The sequence below is a fragment of the Chrysemys picta genome, chromosome 2 (assembly GCF_011386835.1).
Source record: "Chrysemys picta bellii isolate R12L10 chromosome 2, ASM1138683v2, whole genome shotgun sequence".
Classification (NCBI taxonomy): Eukaryota; Metazoa; Chordata; order Testudines; family Emydidae; genus Chrysemys; species Chrysemys picta.
In genome coordinates this window covers 277,417,021-277,439,474 of record NC_088792.1, presented here as the reverse complement: position 1 = coordinate 277,439,474, position 22,454 = coordinate 277,417,021, and positions in this window count along the sequence as shown.

Sequence of the window (22,454 nt, the reverse complement as noted above, 5' to 3'; positions counted from 1 at the left end):
CCCCTCTGACAGACGGCTTTTTCTCTGCCCATCGAATAGCCAGTTAACAGAGCTTTTGCTGTGAAGTGATGGGACTCCAAAGGAGTTAATGAAGTTGATGGCTGCCTCAGGAAAAGCAACTTCCCTGTACCATTCAATTCAATGCCACTGCACCTGGAATACAGGGTTCCACACACCTCCATACCACAAGGATGTAGACAAACTGGAGGGAGTTCAGGGAAAAGCAACAAGCATTCTCTGGGAGACTGGAAAGTTTGAACTATAAGGAAAGAATAAAAGCTCAGCAGAGACCATAATTTTCAAGCCTGTGCTTTAATTCAGGAGGACCTATAAAATCTCTCTTTAGGCTACTGTATAAGAGAGGACTAACTTTCAAAGGTATTGAGTACCCACAACTCCCACTGATTTCATGGCATTTTTAATATGTTGGTATAAATATGTATTATGAGGCTAAGCAGTAATCAGAGGTAGGGTCACGATGATATCCTACAAGTATTTGAAGGTTATGCATGCTAATTAGAGAGAAGAATTGGATAATTTACATTGGACATGTGAGAAAACAGTTCTTGTAGACTCTGGGCTCACTTTCTGAAGTATATGGTGGAAGCTCTATTGTTGGAGACATTTAAGCCTTGACAGGACAAGAACAGTACCCAGTGTAATCATGTAAGGAACAATCTTCTTTAGCAAGGGGATGGAGTAATGTCTCCATACCTATCTTTTATGATTTCAAGTCAAGTTTCCTTTCAAATGATCACAAACACATTTGGTACTTGACAAGTTAAGTACTTTGGTCCAGAACATAGGAAAGAAAGAGGCACACAAAACCCTCATAGAAATGTCCTTTTTTCATGCATTTCTATGTATTGGACTTCTGCCTTTACAGTGCTAGACCTGTGTATTGATTCACCCAAGCTTCCTCATGTACTCTCTCGCACCTGACATGTAGATAAATGAGACTCAGAAAGACTAGGGCCCAAGCATGCATCAAAATTTTCTAAACAGACTAACTGCCGGTTCCCAACACTCTCACAGAAATTTGGACTTGTGTGTGAAATTCTAATGCTTGTAAAAGTGAGATAGGCGTTTGGCAATTCCCAGCATTAGAGTGTATCATTTTAATCCCTTTAAATAGCTTCTGCATTCTATCTCCCTCTATTAGACATATGCCACACAGCAGCCAACTTCCAGTCGGATTATGAATATACAAATCAACCCAAAGAATGAAATTCTGAGCAGAGAGCTCTGAGCTTTTTATTCTCCCCTCCACACATTGTGTCACTGGTAATCCTGGGTTGAAGCCTCGCACAGGGAGGTAATAGAATTTCTCCCAGTCACACTCATTTGCATCTTCTTCCTAGCAAAAAAACCACCGAGCTTGACCAGAAGCTGATCCTGAAATATACCAGTTGGAAGAAAGAGTGGAGCAGCTCAGAATAAACATAATGCAATAAAATTGACACGCTGAAGAAGATGAATGCAGAACCAAATCTGTATATGGGCTACGACACATCGCGTATATCATTTAACTTAACTATCCTGAAGCATTTGAAGTCCGTCCATAGCCTGGTTTATTTTTAGTCATTTATCTCTTTTCTTAAACACAATAATCCAGCAGTGTGTATTTATACAGCATCTTTCAATGGAGAATCTCAAAGCACTTTCAAAAACATTCATTAATTAAGCCTGGAATTCCCCTGTGAGAAAGGTAAATATCATTGTACTATTTTACAGTGGATTAATTAAGCACCAGAGTGTTAGGGGGCTGGTGTGGAGCCCTCAGTGCCCCTTAAATCCTACAGTGGGATAGGGTGAGTCTCTAACTCTGTATATTACAGCGGGTCTTGTATTATCTCCCACATAGTCTGGTGCCACAGGAGGAGTTGGGGCCAAGTCAGTGGTTGGACTGGGGATCCACAACATCTACAATTGAGTTGTTCCAGAGAACCTAACATCCTGGGCAAGCGATGTGATGGGGCTGTGGCCACTCTATCAGCCCATAGGCTGGAGTCTCAAACATGAGAAAGGAAAGAAAACTGAGCTGCAGCCTTGACCTGGCACTCAGGTTGAGCTGAGAGCTTCCAGCCTTCATTACTTACCTGGATTAGGTAGGGTGACCAGATGTCCTGATTTTATAGGGACAGTCCCGATTTTGGGGTCTTTTTCTTATATAGGCTCCTATTACCCCCAAAACCCGTCCTGATTTTTCACCCTTGCTGTCTGGTCACCCTAGGATTAGGTGAAGAGAGAAGAACAGTCGACAGGAGTGACTAAGTTGTCAGTTTCCCAGGGTCTTCATGCCTCCTGATTAGAACTTGGTTTGGAAGTCTCCAGGTTCTATCACCTTCCTGGACACAGAGCAGAGAGGAAGAACATTTCCTCTTTCATTCTGAAAGCCTCTAAGCTACTTTCCCTTCTTGTCTATGTACCTGCCTTGATGAGTCAAGCTGGGTGTCCTCTCTTTCAAGTCAACAGGCTGAACAGCTTCTCCAGTGATCCCTCAGTCTGGCTCCCTTTTGAAGGGAGTTAACCCCATTTCCTGTCTGATTCAGTGTGAAGTGTGTGCACCCTAACACACCTACATAAATATTCAGACTTTATTGGTGATGAATTTCATCCACAAAAACCCAAACATTATGGCGTGGCCTAGGGTGACCAGATCACCCAAGCCAAATATCGGGACGCGGGGGGGGGGGGGGGGGCACGTGGCGGGGGGCGTGGCAAAAAAAAAAAAAAAAAAAAACACCTTCCTCTGCAAGCGCTGGAGGGAGGCCCGGGAGACTCAGGGGAAGCGCGGGGCCGGGGTGAGTAACAGTCCGGCCTGGCCCCGAGCAGGCAGGACTCAGTTGGGAGGTAGGGCGAGGAGGGGGGCGGCCCGCGGGGCCAGGCGGCGGCTGTTCTCCCCCCCGGGCAGCGGGACTCGGGAGCAGCCGCTGCTGCAGCTCCCACTGCCGCGGGGGAGGAAGCGGCCATGGCGCTCCGCGGCTGCAGCTCTGGCGCCCCCGAACCCCCCGAGCCGGGGCCTGCTGCGGGGACCCAGCAGCCCGTACGCTGGGCCCAGCCCTTGGCCAGTCGTGTCTGGGCTGCTGCCCAGCTGGTGCTATCCCGCGGCGGCCCCGGAGCAGGGGCAGCAGGCCCCAGCCCCCCCGTCCCGCAGGGGAACGAACGGGGCTGGGCTGCCGATGCCTCCGCCCCGGGGCCGCCGCGGGATAGCACTAGCTGGGCAGCAGCCCAGACACGACTGGCCAAGGGCTGGGCCCAGCGTACGGGCTGCTGGGTCCCTGCAGCAGTCCCCGGCTCGGGGGGTTCGGAGGCGCCGCAGCCGCGGAGCGCCATGGCCGCTTCCTCCCCCGCGGCAATGGGAGCTGCAGCAGCGGCTGCTCCCGAGTCCCGCTGCCCGGGGGGACAACAACAGCCGCCGCCTGGCCCCGCGGGCCGCCCCCCTCCTCTCCCTACGGCCAGGCCGGACTGTTACTCACCCCGGCCCCGTGCTTCCCCTGCGTCTCCCGGGCCTCCCTCCAGCGCTTGCGGAGGGAGGGGGAATGGTGAGCCCGGGGAAGAGGCGGGGATTCGGGGAGGGAGCCAATCGGGGGAGGAGGGGGCGGAGTCGGGGCAGGGGGGGGGGGGGCGCGAGCACTTCCGGGCTCTAGGCTCCGGGGCATTTCCTTGTTTGTCCGGTTGTCCCGACCGCACGTCGGTCGGGACGCGGGACAAACAAGGAAATATCGGGACGGTCCCGATAAAATCGGGACGTCTGGTCACCCTAGCGTGGCCACTCATTTTAATTTAGGGGTGCCTAAATTCAGAAAACTTTCATTTGAATGCCTGGATATGGATTTAAACTTTAGTCACTCAAGTCTGAAAATGTTGCTTTACCTGTACGTCAAAAAAATGAGGCACTGAGAATTAAAAAGAAGAACAGGAGGACTTGTGGCACCTTAGAGACTAACAAATTTATTAGAGCATAAGCTTTCGTGGACTACAGCCCACTTCTTCGGATGCATATAGAATGGAACATATATTGAGGAGATATATATACACACATACAGAGAGCATAAACAGGTGGGAGTTGTCTTACCACCTCTGAGAGGCCAATTAATTAAGAGAAAAAAAACTTTTGAAGTGATAATCAAGCTAGCCCAGTACAGACAGACAGTTAGATAACAAGTGTGAGAATTAAAGACCACTTTTGAAACTGTGGCCATAAGCCATTGTCACACAGTGATTCCATGGCAAAGCTGGGAAGGAAACATCGACTCCCCTCTTGCACCAGCAAGGCCATATTGTCCTCCTATTAACTGGCATCTGGCTGTAGACCCTAGGCTGCTGTTCAGACATATCTATTCGTAAATAATTGACCACATAGTATTCAAATCTATGTTATGTTCACAGAATGCACACAACAAACAGTCTTGCTGGAAGTTTGCAGTGTAACAATACTTTATTTCTTAGAGTTCAGAACACACAAGAACTGAAAACAGGGAGAGATGAAGCAGGCTGCTCCATAAAGCAGAGAGGAACAATTCACACCCCTCACCCCCTTGTTCTAGATTGGGTTTTTCGAGACTGACTGAATGCACATTTAAGTACAGAGCCTACTAATTTCTAAGACCAGAAAACCACCCCCTACACACACACACGCACACACACGAAGTGATAGTTCACAATTCCAACACAGTCTTCAATATGCCACACTTTAATGTTAGCTTGATTTTGTGGAGTGGGGGGGGGTATTTAAAATTATCTGTGCATCACTGACATATGAATTATACTTTATGAATTAGAATTTTGTATTAAATCCTATTGTTCCCCCTTCAGTACCATCAATACCTTTTTGGATATAACTATAAGCTAGAATTTGCTTGCCACTATGCCAGATGGTTTAGTTTTTGAATATCTGACTGTTGTATTAAGACTGATTATCATCTGTCTTGCCACGTTCCAAGATTCAAAATCCTAAACACCCAGAAAGATCAGTTAGTAATTTTGACACTTTTCACAACAGTATTAACATGTTGCTCTTTAAAATCTATTATAGACTCAGAAAAGAAAAATATAAAAATTCATAATCTGGCAGTATTGTGCCACTTTTCCCTATTTTTTCTTTTAAATGACTATCATGTGAAAGGCAAGAACACCACCACTGGCTACAGAACTCCTCTCCTTAGTCAAAGAATAGACACAGCACTATAACTTCAAAAGCACTTTGAACAGGCTAAAGTATGAACTGCATTCAGAAAATTGGGTACAGATTCTGATCTCATTTATACTAGTGTAAGAAGATGTAACTCCATTGGTTTAAATGAAGTGTAAGTAACATCAGATAATAGCCCCAAACTATTAACCATATTTCTGAACTAAATGAGTATTTATCACTGGCATACAAATTAGCCATAGGGATTTCTTTATGGCTTCTATCTTGGGGCTGGTCTACACTGGGGGGGGGGGGGATTGATCCAAGATACACAACTTCAGCTACGCGAATAGCGTTGCTGAAGTCAAAGTATCTTGGATCAAATTACCTGGGGTCCAGACGGCGCGGGATTGACGGCCGCGGCTCTCCCGTTGACTGCGCTACCGCCGCTCGCTCTGGTGGAGTTCCGGAGTCGACGGTGAGCGCATTCGGGGATCGATATATCACGTCTTAACGAGACGCGATATATCGATCCCGGATAAATCGATTGCTACCCGCCGATACAGCGGGTAGTGAAGACGTACCCTTGGATTCATTTATTCAAGACAACCAGTTCCAGCAGCAACTAGTTTTCAATCCTTAAAAACTTTAGTTTTGACTTGAGAAATATATGATCAAGTATGCACTTCCAATCAAACATACAGAATGTTTAATAATTATTGGGGTTAAACAGCCTCACATAACAGAGGGGTGAATCCAGAATGCAGGCTAGGATTTGATGAGCTTCATGGAATCATGCAAAAACTTCTTGTTTTCTCCATACCGTTCTATCATACTTTTTCTAGCAATAGCACTAGACAAACCCTGGAAGTATCAGCTTTCACACACTATGGCTCTGTCTTCTTCTGAAGGAATCAATACCTTTAAGAGCAGTGGTTCACAACTTTTCCAGGAAACTCTACCAATTTACCAGTCTAAGGGAACAGAGGGGAAACTTTCAAAACCAAACACAAAAGTCAGAAGCACCCAGTGTTGGTACAAACAAAAGCACCACTGTTCTTCAACATGCTTATAAATATAATGGCTTTGAGTCTCCTTTCACACCAGTTTTACATTGGAGTAACTCCACTGACTTTTGGAGAGTCACTTCTGATTTATACCATCTTAAGTGAGATGCAAATGAGGTGCATTAACTGATAGAAGAAATGATAAATGTGGGATGGGTTCTTCTAATATTTATTTTTTAGAAATTAAAGTAAACACCATGCTAAGGGTCATATTCTGCTGTCGTAGGAAGAGCTAGCACATATCCCAAGGCCCTAACTTCATAAAACCAGAATCAACGTTAACTTGAACATGCAATATTCAGATTATGCAAAAATGCAGGGTCTATTCGCCAGTCAATTCCACCCATTTTACATTGGTTTAATTCCACTGAGCTATTCCTGATTGACACCAGCTTTAGCAAGAGGAAAATCAGGTGCATATTGAAAACTGTAGCTAAAAATCAGCCTTTATCCAAGTAAGATTGGGTGTATATGTAAGAGGTGTGAAGTGAGCTACAGTAATCAAATATTATTGCTAATAAAGCCCTTTCTATATTTAAGCCACATTAATTAAACTCTCAGCATTGTAAAAATAGCTCAGTTTTCATTGACTTAAAGTAAAATGACCTGTTAATCCTGCGAGAAGAAGCTTTCACTACTGTCATTACCTCCCGTTGAAAGATGGGAATTAGTTGAAGGCAGAAGAGGGTTCCAACTGCAATTAAGTAACAACTAGCCGGTCATTTCCCCCATATTCAAGGAGATCTCTGGAGAAGGAAACAAAGACACATTCTAACTGATCCTAGACACCTGGTTCTTTGCAAAAGAGACAGGTTGAACTATTCTTGTCCATTTGCAGAGACCCAGAGGAACTTGGAAATTATCTGATCATCTAAGTGAATGATTTATAACTCCCTTTTGGTCCCATGCAAGGATTTGCCCTGTACCATTAATCTTGCTGGATGTAATTGGAGGTAAAATTAAGGCTATATTACACCTCAATTCATGGGGATGAACTGGGTCTGGACATTAGTAGTTGCTTCAGGTAACACATCCATTAACAACAGCATGGAATATTGTGTTTTGCTATCCAAAAAGGAAAAGGGGGGGAAATAGCACAGATAACAACCTGTTATTAGGAAATCAATACCTCCCAGCCACAGGGTTTTAACTTATCTGACAAAGGCTTCAGCAGCAATTATGTGCTACTGGTAAAATGAAGCTATGCTAAACCCCATAGGTATACACGACATTGTAATATAATGAGGGATGCTAATGTCTACTCATAACCCAATACCCGCCAAGAATCAGTTAGCTCTGTAATGCTTGGAATATATTGGTATGTGGAGCCAGAGCCGGTTCCATAGTCCTGCCCACAAACTGGAGACCCTTTTTCTGCAGAAGAAAAATCTCTTCTTGGTTAAGAGGCCTGATTATTCATTTGTAGAGAACCGACACACAGAAAAAGTTCTTTCATAATGACCTAGAACCTTCAGCTGTTTTTCTTTTTTTTTCAAAATGAGGTTCTGCTACACAAGACAGACAATAGGATGTGCATTTGGAACAACCTCTTGAGAAATGGAGCTCCGTTTTCTCCTAGATTGTCGCCGCCTTCCCTTTGGAGGATAGATGCATTGTGGTTAAGACACTAGATTGGGACTCAGAAGTTCTGAATTCATTTCCCAGCTCTGCCACAGACTTTGTGTGTGATCTCAGTCAAGTCACTTAGGCTGGATTCTGTTCCCATACTCCTACTGAATAGCACCTTACTCCATGAGAAGGACCAATTGATTTCAGGTGGGACTACTTGAAGATAAATTATTTCTCAGAGTAAATAATGTTTTGTCAGCATCTGATCATTAGTCTCTCTGTTCAGTTCCCTATCTGCAAAATAGGGATAACAATATTTCCCCAACATCGTAAGCATGCTGTGAAGAATACGTTCCTTAACATTAGTGAGTCTCTCAACTTTTTTGATGATGAGGGCCTATAAGTGCATAAATTGAATTTGCCTCCTTTGTTAGGGAAACTGGGACTTGGGGAAATCATGACCATAAACTGTCCATCATGGAATACTTTGCTTTTCATACAGTGTTACTGTCTGAACAATTAACAGCCCCATATGCAATTGCTTGGAAGCAGAATAGAACATTCTGCTGTAACTTGTTATTGTGTGTTACATAATTAAAGGATCTTTCTCCTCACACTGTTTCTTCTTCCTCCTGTTTTTGCATATTCAGAAGCCACATCACCTCTTGGGTTTCAGATGCACCATAATCTCTTTTTCCCTCTGTCGTGTGTTTTCAGTGCAGAATGCCATCCATGAGGAATAGACTGTTAAATGAACCTGCTGTTGACACTATATCTTCTGCTTTATGCTAAGACAATACAAGCTCCTGCTGTGTTGTTTGAGCTAAGGAATAGAAACACCAAATGCAAAAGTGAAGGGGATGGAGGTTTCAAGTTTGCAATAAACCTTCACACCACTGGTCAGCCTCAGATGCAATCCAGCTAATTAAATTATTGTTGTTATAATAGTTCTAGAGGCAGCAAACAAGATCAAGGACCCATTGTGCAAGGCACTGTAAACACAGATGGCAAGGGACAGGGCTTTTCTGGTGGAATTTACAATCCAAGTAGACAAGATGAAGAGTTACCTAAAACCCCCATGAGATTTGAACTCTTGAACCCTGGCAGAGAAAGCCAGTGCACACTTAAGTTAGAGGCTTCCTGAAAAATGGCATTTGCCCAGTGACTTATGTGGGATGAATAGGTGTGCTCAGTCAAGTAACTTTCTTGTGAACTCAGCCTCACAGAAACCACCACCATAACTAACACCTCTGTTGTCAGTCTCAGCAGAGAGGTCAAAGATTGAATGGGAACTGAGATAAAGTTCTTCTCTCACCATAAGAACTATGTCCTTCCAGGTGAGCTGGAAGGGGAAAGCAATCCTGGCTGTTACCTGTGATGAAGATCGGTAGGACATCAATCAGAAGCTATTAAAATAAAATAAAAAACACACAAATGCGCAGATGCACGCAGGCACACATAGATACACATACACAGCCACCACCCTTCCCTGCATTGCAGAAGCACCTATGGACCACCCCATTGTGCCAGATTCTGTACATTAAATCCCTGATCCTGCAAAGGCTGAGGTCCATATCTGAGTAGTTCTATTTAAGTCAATGGGCCTACTCACATGTAGAAAGTTAAGCACATGTATAAGCCTTTGCAGGATCGGGTATAAGTGATTTGCCCCAGGTTACACAGGAAGTCTTTGGCAGAGCCAACAACTGAACCCACATCTCGTGAAGGCCCAAAGTAGTGCCCTTACAGACAATTTTTTCTCTGTCAGTTTCATAACTGGTAGAACATAATAACATAATTTTATTGAGCTGCACAAATTAAAATCTCCAAACTTCCACGGGATCTACTACCAACACTTCCTAGACCCCTGTCCACCACAGGCAAGTAGATAGTTTCTGGGATGCATGTGTCTTTCAAAGGAAGAAATTTATGGACCAGTCCTTCAAGGATTTCATACTAAAAAGTCCACAAGGTAAATAAGACACCTTTGCTCAGAAGAGCAACTGAATTAAAGGAAGATCTACCTAATACATTTAGCTTTTCCTTTAATGCTCCAACAATGAAAGATTATAGTAAGGCTTTACCAAATAATGAAGACATAAGACATAAGGGAATGAAAGCTCCTCAAATTGTCAACACATTTTGTTTTGCTGTTCAGTATAAATCTTTTCTTTGCAGATGCAGATGTTATTCATTATGTTGTAGATAAATTCAGAAATGTGGTTTACACTGATTTAGCATTGTACTTAATTTGTTTTAAATCTAATGCATTGAAATAAGCCTTAAGTGCTACTTTGCTGTGAAATTTAAAACAAAGTAGTACTGTAATTTTGCTTTGGTTGGATTTTTCTGGAAACAAATATACTTCCAGAGTTTCACCAGGGGAATAAAAATTCTCCTTAAAATAAAATACTGTATTTTTTAATGATCGGGACTTCTAAAAATCCACATCCCAGGCTTAGAGTATTCTTGGGCTGAAGGTTTGTGCAACAGACAATATAGCAAATCTGGAATCATGACATTTAGAATTTATCTCCTAATAATACAAACAGCACCAGACTATCAGCAAGTGACAGCTGGTGCATCAGAGTGAAGACCACCTTAAAAAGGCTCACAAATATAGCAGATTTGTGGCAGAATTGAACACTGAACCAAGAGCTGTACAAATAACTGACTTCTTGGTTTGCTGGCCAAACTGAAAAAGGGGAAAAAATTCATTTTGGGTTGTACAAAATGTTTTGTTCATCACAAACTGAAATTGTGTGTTTCACTTTGCGGGTGGTGGTGGCGGTGGTAAATGTTTTATTTCAAAAAATTGAGATAAATTCTGACATGAAATGTCTTTCTGCAACAAAAATGCAAAATGTTTCATTTCAGAAATGCCAAAAAGAACTGTTTCAATATTTAATATATTTTTTGTACTGAAACAATTAGCTGAACTCATCCTGAATCTGAAAATTGCTTCAGTTGACCTGAATCTGCATTTTTCATTAAAAAAAAAAAAAGGTTTTGCGTGAAAAAATTCATCCAGCTCTACTACTGAGTTCCAATCCAGTGCCGTAAGAACAATTTCTTATTCTCAATATTCTTCCTTTCCATAATAAGTATCCTAACCACTGACTAAAAATTAGGAGGGAGAGCCCCCTCTTCTCTCTCTCCCAGCCATTTTGGGTAAACTCACCAATGGGGGCCCGATCCAGTAGGCAAGCTCTGAGCATGCTCACCATATTGGGCCCAACAGACAAGTTAGGTGGAGAAATCTCAATCTTCCTCTAGTTCCTGCATTGCTCTAGGTCTTAGGCATCTCAGTGCCTGGCATGGGGTTGCCCTGTGCATGCCCAGAGGTAGAAACATGGGCACCTAGGGAACTTTTGCTGCAATAATTTAACTGCTGAGCAAGCTTAGGCACCTACAGGGCTCAGGGGCAACTGAGCTTTGTGAATCCCACTGGGCCTGATTCTGGGATGTAGGTGCCTAAAATGGCAATTAGGTACCTCAGGCCTTTTGTGACTCAAGCCCCATGTGACTTAGGAGACCAATCACAAAGCAAAACTAGCGAATCATCAAAGCAAACTCTGCAGAACACTGAATGAGTAGCAGCCCAACTGGACATAGGCCAGAGACAAAAAAAATTGTTCCCTGACTTCAGGGGTATTTGGACCGGTGGTAAAATCCTGTCTCCATTTAAGTTAATGGAGCTTTGCCATTAACTTCAATAGGGCCAGGATTTCACCTCTGGACTTTAGGTTTGGGACCATCACAACTTACAACCGCTGTACAGCAAAGGTGAATTGTGTTTTCTTTTCTTCAGGTCTAGTCTCCTCTTGAGATGTGGGAAACTCGCTTATGGCAAAGATTTCCACAATGGATGTTAATGCAGTAAAAGAAAATGGATATAGATGTTATGTGAAATGATAGAAGCTTTTAAAACAGGGAGCTATGAGTCCCTAATGATGAGGGTTAGTTTCAAAGGGGTCATAGGATCTTATGCAGATCCTTAGAAGGTCTTGTGATGGGTTGAGAGACATAATGCTAATATATCTATTGGAAAGAGTGGCTTCTAGCTGCAGTAACTCACATTAATATGCAATACACCCATTGCTACCTCTTGTGATAGGGATGAAATTAACTCACCACTATTTTATTATAAAAAACATTACATTGTGATCCATTGGATAATCATTGTGACACTTTGATATGTTCCTTTTACAGTACATCCTTTAGCACTGCTCCTTTTACAGTACATCATTTCACTGCAGTTCTTACAAAATAATGTCTTAGCAAGGTGTCTACACCTTTCCCTCAACAGGCATTTTAAAGACTGCACAAGGATAGTCTGATAGGTGTAAAGAGAATGTTTTCAGAATATAATGCAATGCTTGTCAGCTCCAAGAGATCTAATTATTAAGGGCTTCAGTAACAAAAACTAAGGAAACCTAGACTCGTTTTAAAACTCCTGTAAAGGCATGGTGAATTTTTTTGAATTCAGATGTGAAGCCTGCCATTTGTATTAGTAACAGGACAGATCATCATATTAATTCAGATGCCACAAAAATCTTGTTTGTTGAAACTGAAGGCAGCTTTGAAAGGACACAGAACAGTAGAGATATCCCAAGCGTCCAGTCAATGCCCTTAGTTCTGACCTTTGACCTAGATCCTTCTCTCGAAGACAAACACGTAAACCTGGGGCAGCTGATCACTGGAACCTGATTTCAGTGAGCTTTGGATCAGACCTTAGGGGCCTCTGGGGTTAAGCCTCCCCAATAACACTATCTATTAGCAAAGACATAGATACTGGGTAGGCCGGCAGATGTGCTGCAGAATGGAGTCCCATCTGCTGCTTCTGGATGTTGCTGAATCGTTGGCTGACATTGAGAACTCTCCGCATGGGTCCTTCCAGTTCATGGACTGCAGGGACCAGAGGGAAGAGGCACGGAGCAGGGAATAAAGGTTTTCGTGGGGCTAATTAAGATCAGGGTGCCCCTTTTTATTCCCTGTCTGCCCCCTTCCTCACGCACCTCGATAATCTCCCACCAACACAGCCTCAACTACGGTGTCTACATTTGGAGAATATGATCAAGCTGCTGGGTAGCATAGGGTGGGGGGGTAGTTTGGGGTTCCCAGCCTGTAAACTGCAGGCCCACCACTTCCAGACCCTCCACTTACCCAGGTAGTAACGGCCACCCAGCCAAGTGAATCTTGTAGTGCCTACAAATCACGCCAGTGGAGCTGGGGTGATTTGGATTGACAATCCATCACGGTGATGGTTATCTCAGCATTTCCTCTTAACTTTCCTTGTGCTTATAGGAGGAGTGAACCTGAACTCTACAAATACACCTCTACCCCAATATAACGCTATCCTCGGGAGCCAAAAAAATCTTACTGCGTTATAGGTGAAACCGCGTTATATTGAACTTGCTCTGATCTGCCGGAGTGTGCAGCCCTGGCCCCCTGGAGCGCTGCTTTACCGAGTTATATCCAAATTCGTGTTATGTTGGGTTGCATTATATTGGGGTAGGGGTGTATGCAGAGTAACTAACTACAGATCTGTTATTTAGTCACTGAAGGCAATGTTTTAAAGCAGTACTATTGCACCTGAGCTCTGTTAGTAGGTTCCTTATACACCATGGACTTACATTTTTGGATGAGTTGCCGTAGTTTAAGGGATAGTCTCCTACAGAGAAGTTGGAATCTACCCTTTGAATTTGCACATTAATTTTGTTGTGGCTACTGAATATTTGGGCAAAATCCTGAACACCAGGTCTGAAGCAAACCTTCCTGTAATGTCAATGGGCCAAATCCAAAGGAAATGTCCTATTTCAACCCCCAAAAAATCATGTTTTAGTTAAAATCCCAAATTGAAAAGATTCAACCAAAGAAAGAATATGTTTTGGTTGCCATGTTTTTGGTCTCTCAATGGGAAAAAAAACCAAACTCTTTTGAAGAAAGTGTTGCACAAAACTTTTTTCATCTAAACCCTTTGCAGGAAAAAACATCCTGATAGTCTATCACAAAATCTATTGTTAACAAAAACACAGTATAAATCACTTTTGAACCTCCCCAGTACATGAGCATCCAAAACACCGGCTGAAGTCATTGGGAACTGCAGGTGCTCACCACATCTGCTAATCCAACCCATAAGTCCTGCAGTCTAAACATTCCAATTATCCTGCAGGGAAGAAGTGACTTTTTACAGAATCTCACCCTGTTGAGGCCAAGAAATCCCCTGGACTGGTGGACTTTCATATCTCTATGTTTCTGCACACCTGGCTTGAGGCAAGATTTATCCCAGAACATTACAGTAAGGGAAACAATGAATCTCCTATATGAATGAGGCTAGATTCAAATACTCTTATTATTCACACAGAATATTCCTTTATTCTGGGATTGGTCCCACTGAAGTCCATGAGAATTTCCCCAAAGTAAGGTACTATTCAATATAAAGGTGTCTGGCCCATGTTGTCTAGGACCGGTTATTTAATACAATCAAATCTTATTATATTCTTGTGACAGTAGCCGATGTGTGTTAGACAATAGAAGATTCATAAGGTGTGTGCAATCACATAGTAAAAGTGGATTGAACTGTGATTGTGAGATGGGAATAAAATGGATTTTTACAAATCAAACCAGATTGAAGCTTGATCCAAAGTGCTTGCCTATCAAAATGCAAAATGTGGATCACCAGAAACATGTGAGTTACCTAAGGGAGCTCATTAGTTAAAACACGTTGCCTATAATGTGCCTGGCTTCAAGATTCACATTTGCATGTTTCAAAGGTTTATAAATACAAAGGCAACTGTAACACTCACCCTAATTTATATGTAAACCTCACTGATCTGTTGCAGAGTGATCATCACTCTGTGTAACAGCTGTTGGGAGAAACATATAAAGCTATATAGGAAAAGTGTGAATTAGATGCGGCCCACTTGCTTAAAAAATATAATCCAAAAATACATGGACTTTAACTAATATAGCAGAGAGCAGAGCTGCTCTTTATTATATAAAATGCAGCCGTGTTTGAAAGAGCCCCCATGAAGTCTTCAGTACAGAAGCTGTGCTAAGAACCCAGTTTCGTGATATTATTTTACCCCATAAAACAACTAAAAGGAAAAATAAATATTTCAATTCTAAGGCAGTGGAAATGAGCAAAGGATTTATTGACATAGGGTGTCTGGCCCTTTGTCTGGAGCGGCTAGACTTTACACGGAAGGTTAAGAGTTTGAAAGTATAGTCCTTCAGCTCAAACAGTAGCAACTCAGGCTTTTAGATATGAAGGTCCTGGATTCAATCCCCCCTCCCCCCAATAACCCATCAGGCTGTGTTGTTACCATTGCAATATGCCACAGGTGTGCTATCACTCATTCTCACTACCTTGTCTGCTGTGTGCACAAACCTCTGACTTGGAGCATGGCAGTATTGCTGCTTATGGGTAGTAAGTAATAAGGCCCTGACTCAGAAAGCTATTTGAGAATTTATGCAAATTGATCTCTGTGGGATTGCTCACATGATTAATGTTACATCTGTGCTGAAGTGGGGCCTATGTGCCAAACTTGCTGCTAATCCTTTCAGGAACACTGCTCAAGAGAAGGAAATCCAGCTCAGCTCTCAACACCCGCACCTTCTCCCCCAAATAATTGTAGCTTTTGAGCATGGATGCATTATTCTAAAGAGGTTTTTCATCTCATCTCATGCAGGGGGATCAATCCTGCCTGAGTCAAGCTGTGTCTGAGTGAGTGAATAAGAGAACTGAACTCCAAAGCAGGTGTTCGAGGTGGGCTCAGGAAAGGTGAACTCCCCATCCCATACAGTCTCCATCACCACGGGAATGATCTAGCTCCCACGGAAGTCCATGCCCACACATGGAACGGACATTGGCTCTCCCTCTCAGAATCACTGTCATGGAATCTGAAAGAAAAGGGGCGTACGTGTCTTGGAGGAAATGGACTGACACCAGCCCCCAAGCTTTGTAAACAATAGTGGTAGCCATTATGACTCCTGCCCTAGAGAAGGAGTGAGGTTCTTGTTCAGGTCTCAGATGGCAGGAATGGTTCCGGGTAATGTGAATGTCACATGCCAACAGAATGCCACACTTAGGGTAGGTCTACACTACCCGGTAGTTCGGCGGCAAGCAAATTGAACTTCTGGGTTCGACTTATCGCGTCTTGTCTGGACGAGATAAGTCGAACCCGGAAGTGCTCGCCATCGACTGCGGTACTCCAGCTCGGCGAGAGGAGTACCGCGAAGTCGACGGGGGAGCCTGCCTGCCGCGTCTGGACCGAGGTAAGTTCGAACTAATGTACTTCGAACTTCAGCTACGTTATTGCGTACCTTAGTTCGAATTGGGGGGTTAGTGTAGACCTGCCCTTAGAGACATATTTCCCTACCCTTGGCTTCCCCTCACTTCAAGTTGCTTTGTGAATCCAATGTGGTGTACTAGTCCCCTACCCATTAGCAGAGAATGCTCCATCTACCTGGTCTCCAGTAACCAGGAGCCTGTCCTGCTAACCACTCGCTAAGCGCCAAATCCTGAGTCCGTCCTGCCTACCTACAGCACAGTTATCGAGCTGATTCATAGCGGCTGCTGTAACCCCATGGATGGACTAGCTTCCATGACCCCTTAGGGATGAACACTGTGTAGCAGCTGCACAGCTCCCCCAAGCCATTCACCCCCACCAGCACTGGCTCTCTGACAGCTGTACAAGGAGAACCTATAGAGTGAGGCTTCATATCACACTGGGAATATACAGAGTCCTTGCATGTCCCCAAATTCTCCTCCCCACCTTGGGCAGAAGAACCTAATTAGCTCCATTGTCACACTGTTCAGCTACTCAGGCAAGCTGAGGATTTGTTCCTGAGGGTAAGCCCATCTTCTAATGAAGGCAACGGCAACACTGCCCATGAGGAGCATAATTAAGCCTCGAAGTAGTAACTGAAAAATTAGCCCCATATCTGGGGCTGGTGATTGGAGTGAGCATCTTCTTCTACCTTGCCAGCCCACCTATAGCTAGACACCCTCCCCCTCCCCAATGAGTATCTGCTTGTTATGTTCTATCCAGAGGGAAGCACAGAGATAGGAATTCCTAGCTGAGCAGAGTTTTCTTTGCTCACAGCAATAAGCCTTAACCGTTTTTCAAAGTGCAGGATCCGGCTCTAACTGGTCTCTATTTAGGGCCACATTCTGCTTCCCTGACACACTTGAGTAGTGGAATTGAAGTCAGTGGAAATGCTCATGTGAATGAGTGTTCTACAAATTGGACTGCCAGGAAAAGCAATGATACAGTTTGTGATATTTATTTTGTCTAATATAATATTGAGTCAAAATAAACCTGTTGTTGAGTGTGTGCCTGTACTTGACACCTGAGCAGGCTGCACTTGTACTGGGCATAAAAATGTCTCCATTTAAAATTTATGCAATATCATCCGAGTGTAGAAGACAGAGTTGTCAAGGGGGAGCTTTTAATGTATCACACTGAGATAATTCACACACTAGACTATTCTAAGCAGTTCTCCTTTCTCTGTCCCAGAAGCTGTTCCATAGATAGTATGGTACAAAAGGCACGTACAGTGAGCAGCAATGTGGCTGATATCTTACTAACTGAGAGGAAGGCTGGCCTGATGGTTAAGGTACCTCAAGTGACACCGTGTACCCCATCTGTATGCCATGTTCACCACTTTTGGATGGTTCTGATATATTTGGTACAAAGCATGCCTTGTGAGGTATCATTTGAACACTCATGATCTACTGAACATCATCGTCCCTGCTGACATTGTGTGTACCATCATTGTATATGGAGTTATGAGATTTTGCTACAGGTTTGTTACTGAAACATGTTGAGAGTCTGGGGAGAATGCCACAGACTAGGTCCTTAAAGATGACAAAAGTCCTGTAAGCAAAGGCCTTGCATGTCATCTCCAAAGACGCCTCAAATATCACGTGCACAGAAGGTCTGAGCAAGAAATTTACACTGTATCTGAAAGATGCCTTGAATCTTATGTACACCACAGACTGATTGACTGCACCCGAGCGGGGCGGGGGCCGGGGAGCAGAATTACTCTTGGATAGCAGGAGGGACTAAAATAAGATACAATGGCTTCCTCACTTACCTCTCCTGCCCCACCTCAGCACATAGAAACTAGATCATTTGGAAGACAAAGAGAAGCATCATTGAACTGTGGGAAGGGTGGCCCCAGGCTGTAAGGAGACAGCCTGTGAAATGTGTTGAAGCTTATGGTGAGACAACCTGTTTTGCTTTTAGAACTGTTGGCCTTGGTAAAGTTTAGGAAATAGCTTGCGTGCTTATTTCTTTTGTACCCAATTCTGACTTGTATGCCTTTATGACATATAATCACTTAAAATCAATCCTTCTCTAGTTAATAAACTTGTATTATTTTATCTAAGTCAGTGTGTTTAAGCTGAAGTGTTTGGGGGACCTCTACTCAGGTCAACAAAGGCTGATGCATATTCATTACCCTTTGATGGAATGATGCACTTATAATGAGCTTACCCTGTCCAAGGTGGTCTTGAGCAGTGTAAGATGCCCATTTCTGGGGTGCAAGCAGGGCCGGTGCAAGGAAGTTTTGCGCCCTAGGCGAAACTTCCACCTTGCGCCTCCCCCCACCCAGCCCTGCGGCAGCTCCTCGCCCGCCCCCCTCCGCCCTGAGGCGCTCCCCCCCACCGCGGCAGCTTCCCTCCCCCCTGCCCTGAGGCACCCCCCCCCCCCAGCAGCTCTCTCTCTCCCCCGGGAGCCGTGTGACAGCTCCCCACCCCAGCTCACCTCTGCTATGCCTCCTCCCCAAGCATGCCGCCCCCACTATAATTCTCCTCCCCTCCTAGGCTTGTGGCGCCAAACAGCCGATTGGCGCTGCAAGCCTGGGAGGCGGGAGAAGTGGAGCGGCGACCGCGTGCTCGGGGAGGGGGCGTAGGAACGATGTAAAAAAAAATTGGGGGCACCGCTTTTTGGCACCCCCAAATCTTGGCGCCCTAGGCAACCGCCTAGTTTGCCTAAATGGTAGCACCAGCCCTGGGTGCAAGGCTGGTGCTGAGGGATATGTGGGTGTCACCCTATATCAGTTTAGGAGTGCCCGGGAGAGCCTGGGTGTCACTTTACTGGGTTTGTATTTGCATACTAATGGCTGTGTAAACAAAGCCTGGAGAGGCTGCTTTTCACTAACAGAACAGTGTAAGAGACAGTCTGAGCTGGAGGATTAAGGGGACAGTGCTGTTCAAAAGCCCAGGTTGTATCTTGGAGGATGTCACAAAGGTACTGCACCTTGAGTATGCAGAAAAGCTGGGTTAAATTCCCACCTCTTCTGTAGACTCCCTGTATTGGTCAGTTAGTCTTTCTGCCCCTCAATTCCCCATCTGTAAAATGGAGGAATTACTTTCTTTGTCTGCCTCGTCTATTTAGAGTGAGGCAAAGATTGCCTCTTACTGTGCAGTTCTACAACGCACAATGGGACCCCATCTTTTGTGGGAGTTCTAGGCACTTAGTAACACACACATGGATAGAGCATGATTCAATCTCGGTGTAAATGGGATGGAAAGAGGCTATGACACTGTTCTCCTCGCGACGATCGATTTGGAATTTTTGCAGGGTTGTAGCATGTACTGGGAAAGTTTACACCCCCTCCTCCTCTGCACTGTAAAACCACTCTAGTTTTTAACCCTATCAGGGCACTATCATGTTGCAACCAGGTGCCCAGAGGTGTTAAGCATGACAGTGGAGATAGGAGCAAAGACTCTGGATCCCTGTGGCCGGATCTTCATCTAGTGGAAATCAGCTTTTGACTTCGGTAGAGCTACCCCAATTTACAGCATTTGAGGATGTGGCCTCTGATGTCTGCTGCCTTTCCTTCCCACTAACCCTTTTGAGAGTACCTTGGTTGCCCTGAGTGCATTTTGCCGGACTACATTTAGCAGGGACCCATTTTGATGCAGGTGGGATAACAGTACAGACCCATTTTTCTTTATTTCTGGGATTACTGCTAATTGTCTGAGGCCAGGCCCTTCTCCGTGCCTCAGGTTGTGCTTCCTGAAGCTTAAAATAAGGATGACTGGATACTGCTAATGAGTACACTAGCAATCTTCGTGTGCTTAGCTTTCCAATTTAGGGGTGAGACATGCTTTAGTTGCAAAAAGAAAATCCATAACAGAGATAATAATTGCCAATTGTGCAGAGAAACCACCATGTATTTTTTTTTGCAACACACAAAAAACCACTTAAGAAATCTAAACATTTGCAAGTTCAGGACTAATCATTTTCCAGTCTCCCTGCCTCCTATTGTGCAGCCCACCGGGATGCTTACAATGCGTCTTGTACAAAATTAGTCACTGATGGGCCTAGCCATTTTGCAGTGCCGGTTTAGTGTATGAGCTCTGTGGGGCAGGGATCATGCCCTTCTGGAGAGGCACAAAGCCAATCTTTGAGTGATAAAGTATAATGCAAAATAAATGCAACAACTGAAAATTCCAACATGTAGGGCCAGCTTTTTAGCACACGGAAATCCATGTAGCTTCAACAGAATTATGGTATCAAATATCAGGGGGTAGCCGTGTTAGTCTGTATCTACAAAAACAACAAGGAGTCTGGTGGCACCTTAAAGACTAACAGATTTATTTGGGCATAAGCTTTAGTGGGTAAATACCACACTTCTTCAGATGCATAGAGTGAAAGTTACAGATGCAGGCATTATATACTGACACATGGAGAGAAGGGAGTTACTTCGCAAGTGGAGAACCAGTGTTGACAGGGCCAATTCAATCAGGGTGGATGTAGTCCACTCCCAATAATAGATGAGGAGGTGTCAATTCCAGGAGAGGAAAAGCTGCTTCTGTAATGAGCCAGCCACTTCCAGTCCCTATTCAAGCCCAGATTAATGGTGTTCAATTTGCAAATGAATTTTAGTTCTGCTGTCTCTCTTTGAAGTCTGCAAAAAGAACAAGAGTACTTGTGGCACCTTAGAGACAAAAATTTATTATGGCATAAGCTTTCGTGGACTGCAGCCCACTTCTTCGGATGCATATAGAGTGGAACTTATATTGAGGAGATATATATACACACATACAGAGAGCATGAACAGGTGGGAGTTGTCTTACCAACTCTGAAACAAACAAAACTTCAAAAACAGACTCCAACGAGAGACTGCTGAGCTGGAATTGATATGCAAACTAGATACAATCAACTCAGGATTGAATAAGGACTGGGAATGGCTGAGCCATTACAAACATTGAATCTATCTCCCCTTGTAAATATTCTCACACTTCTAATCAAACTGTCTGTCCAAGGCTATCTTGATTATCACTTCAAAAGTTTTTTTCTCTTACTTAATTGGCCTCTCAGAGTTGGTAAGACAACTCCCACCAGACTCCTTGTTGTTTTTTAACAGAATTATGCTAATTTACCCCATAGAATGTAAAGACCTGATCATGTTCATAACTCCACAGCTGGGTCTCTCAACCTCCATACAAGGATGGGGAGATCATCCCACTCCACAGTGGCATTCCTCTTCATCCTACAACTCCCTCTTCCCCCAGGGCTCTCCATGGAATCCAGGGAGAGGCATGGAAACAAGGAGTGGTGAGTGGATCCAGGGAATCACAGTTCATTGTACTACAAGCTCTGTGGAGATTGCATACAGCCAGTGGCTGCCTCACTTTTCAGTGTCCCTTCCTGCCCAGCTCCATATTGGGAACTAAAGTTCAACTTGAAGTGAAACTAGCAGCATGGCACAACAGGAATTGCAGTGCTGATGGGAGGTATTGGAGATCTACAGCCACTATGGGGAGATGCTCAGATGCCCCTGTGTGCTCCCCTGGATGTATGTGATCTCTGTGGCTCTTGATGATTTTGGGGCAAGATCTTCACCTTTTTTTCTGTGAGGGCCAAGATGCCCCCCCACACACACACACACACTGGAAGGATACAAGCAAAACTCCTGGAAATGAGCCCCATGGAGTTTTTCCAGTCCCCTGCTGTATAATTACACATAGGGAGACAAACAGGGTGTCAAAATACAAATCCAGAGGTTTTGTTTTGCCATATAATGGGTGAAACTGAAGTGCAGAAGTTGATAACCCAGAGATTTGTGAGGTTCAAAATGCACATCTGGATTTTGCAACTCAGCTCCATTTTATATGAGAACACAACCAGTACTTAGAGAGACACAGACAGTCAGCATCCACAGGCCCAGCTGAAATGATGAAATCTTAGAATATTAGGGTTAGAAGGGACCTCAGGAAGTCATGTAGTCCAACCCCCTGCTCCCGCCAGTTCCCTAAATGGCCCTGTTTAAGGATTAAACTCACAATGCTGGGTTTAGCAGACCAATGCTCAAACCACTGAGCTATCCCTCTCCTGTCTGTAAAAACCTCCGCACCTCTGCAAAAACAGGCATTTGGAGAATGGGGTGAAGGATACTGCAACAGTTAGGGTGCCTGCATAGGACTCAGGAGCTGTAGCAGCAGATTCAGATGGATGTAGCCATGGTCACGTGTAGAATGGATTTTCACCTTGAACCGTCCCTTGCAAGTCTTCCTTTGGCAAGAGTCAATATGGGAGGATTTAGGGTTCTTAAATCCCTCAAAATTGCATCTTCCCATCTCATTCATGGTTGGCCTCATGCTCTGCTGCCTTTGACCTCAGCTCTAAAAACCTTCTGTAGAAACATACCCTCTTTTGCCCATT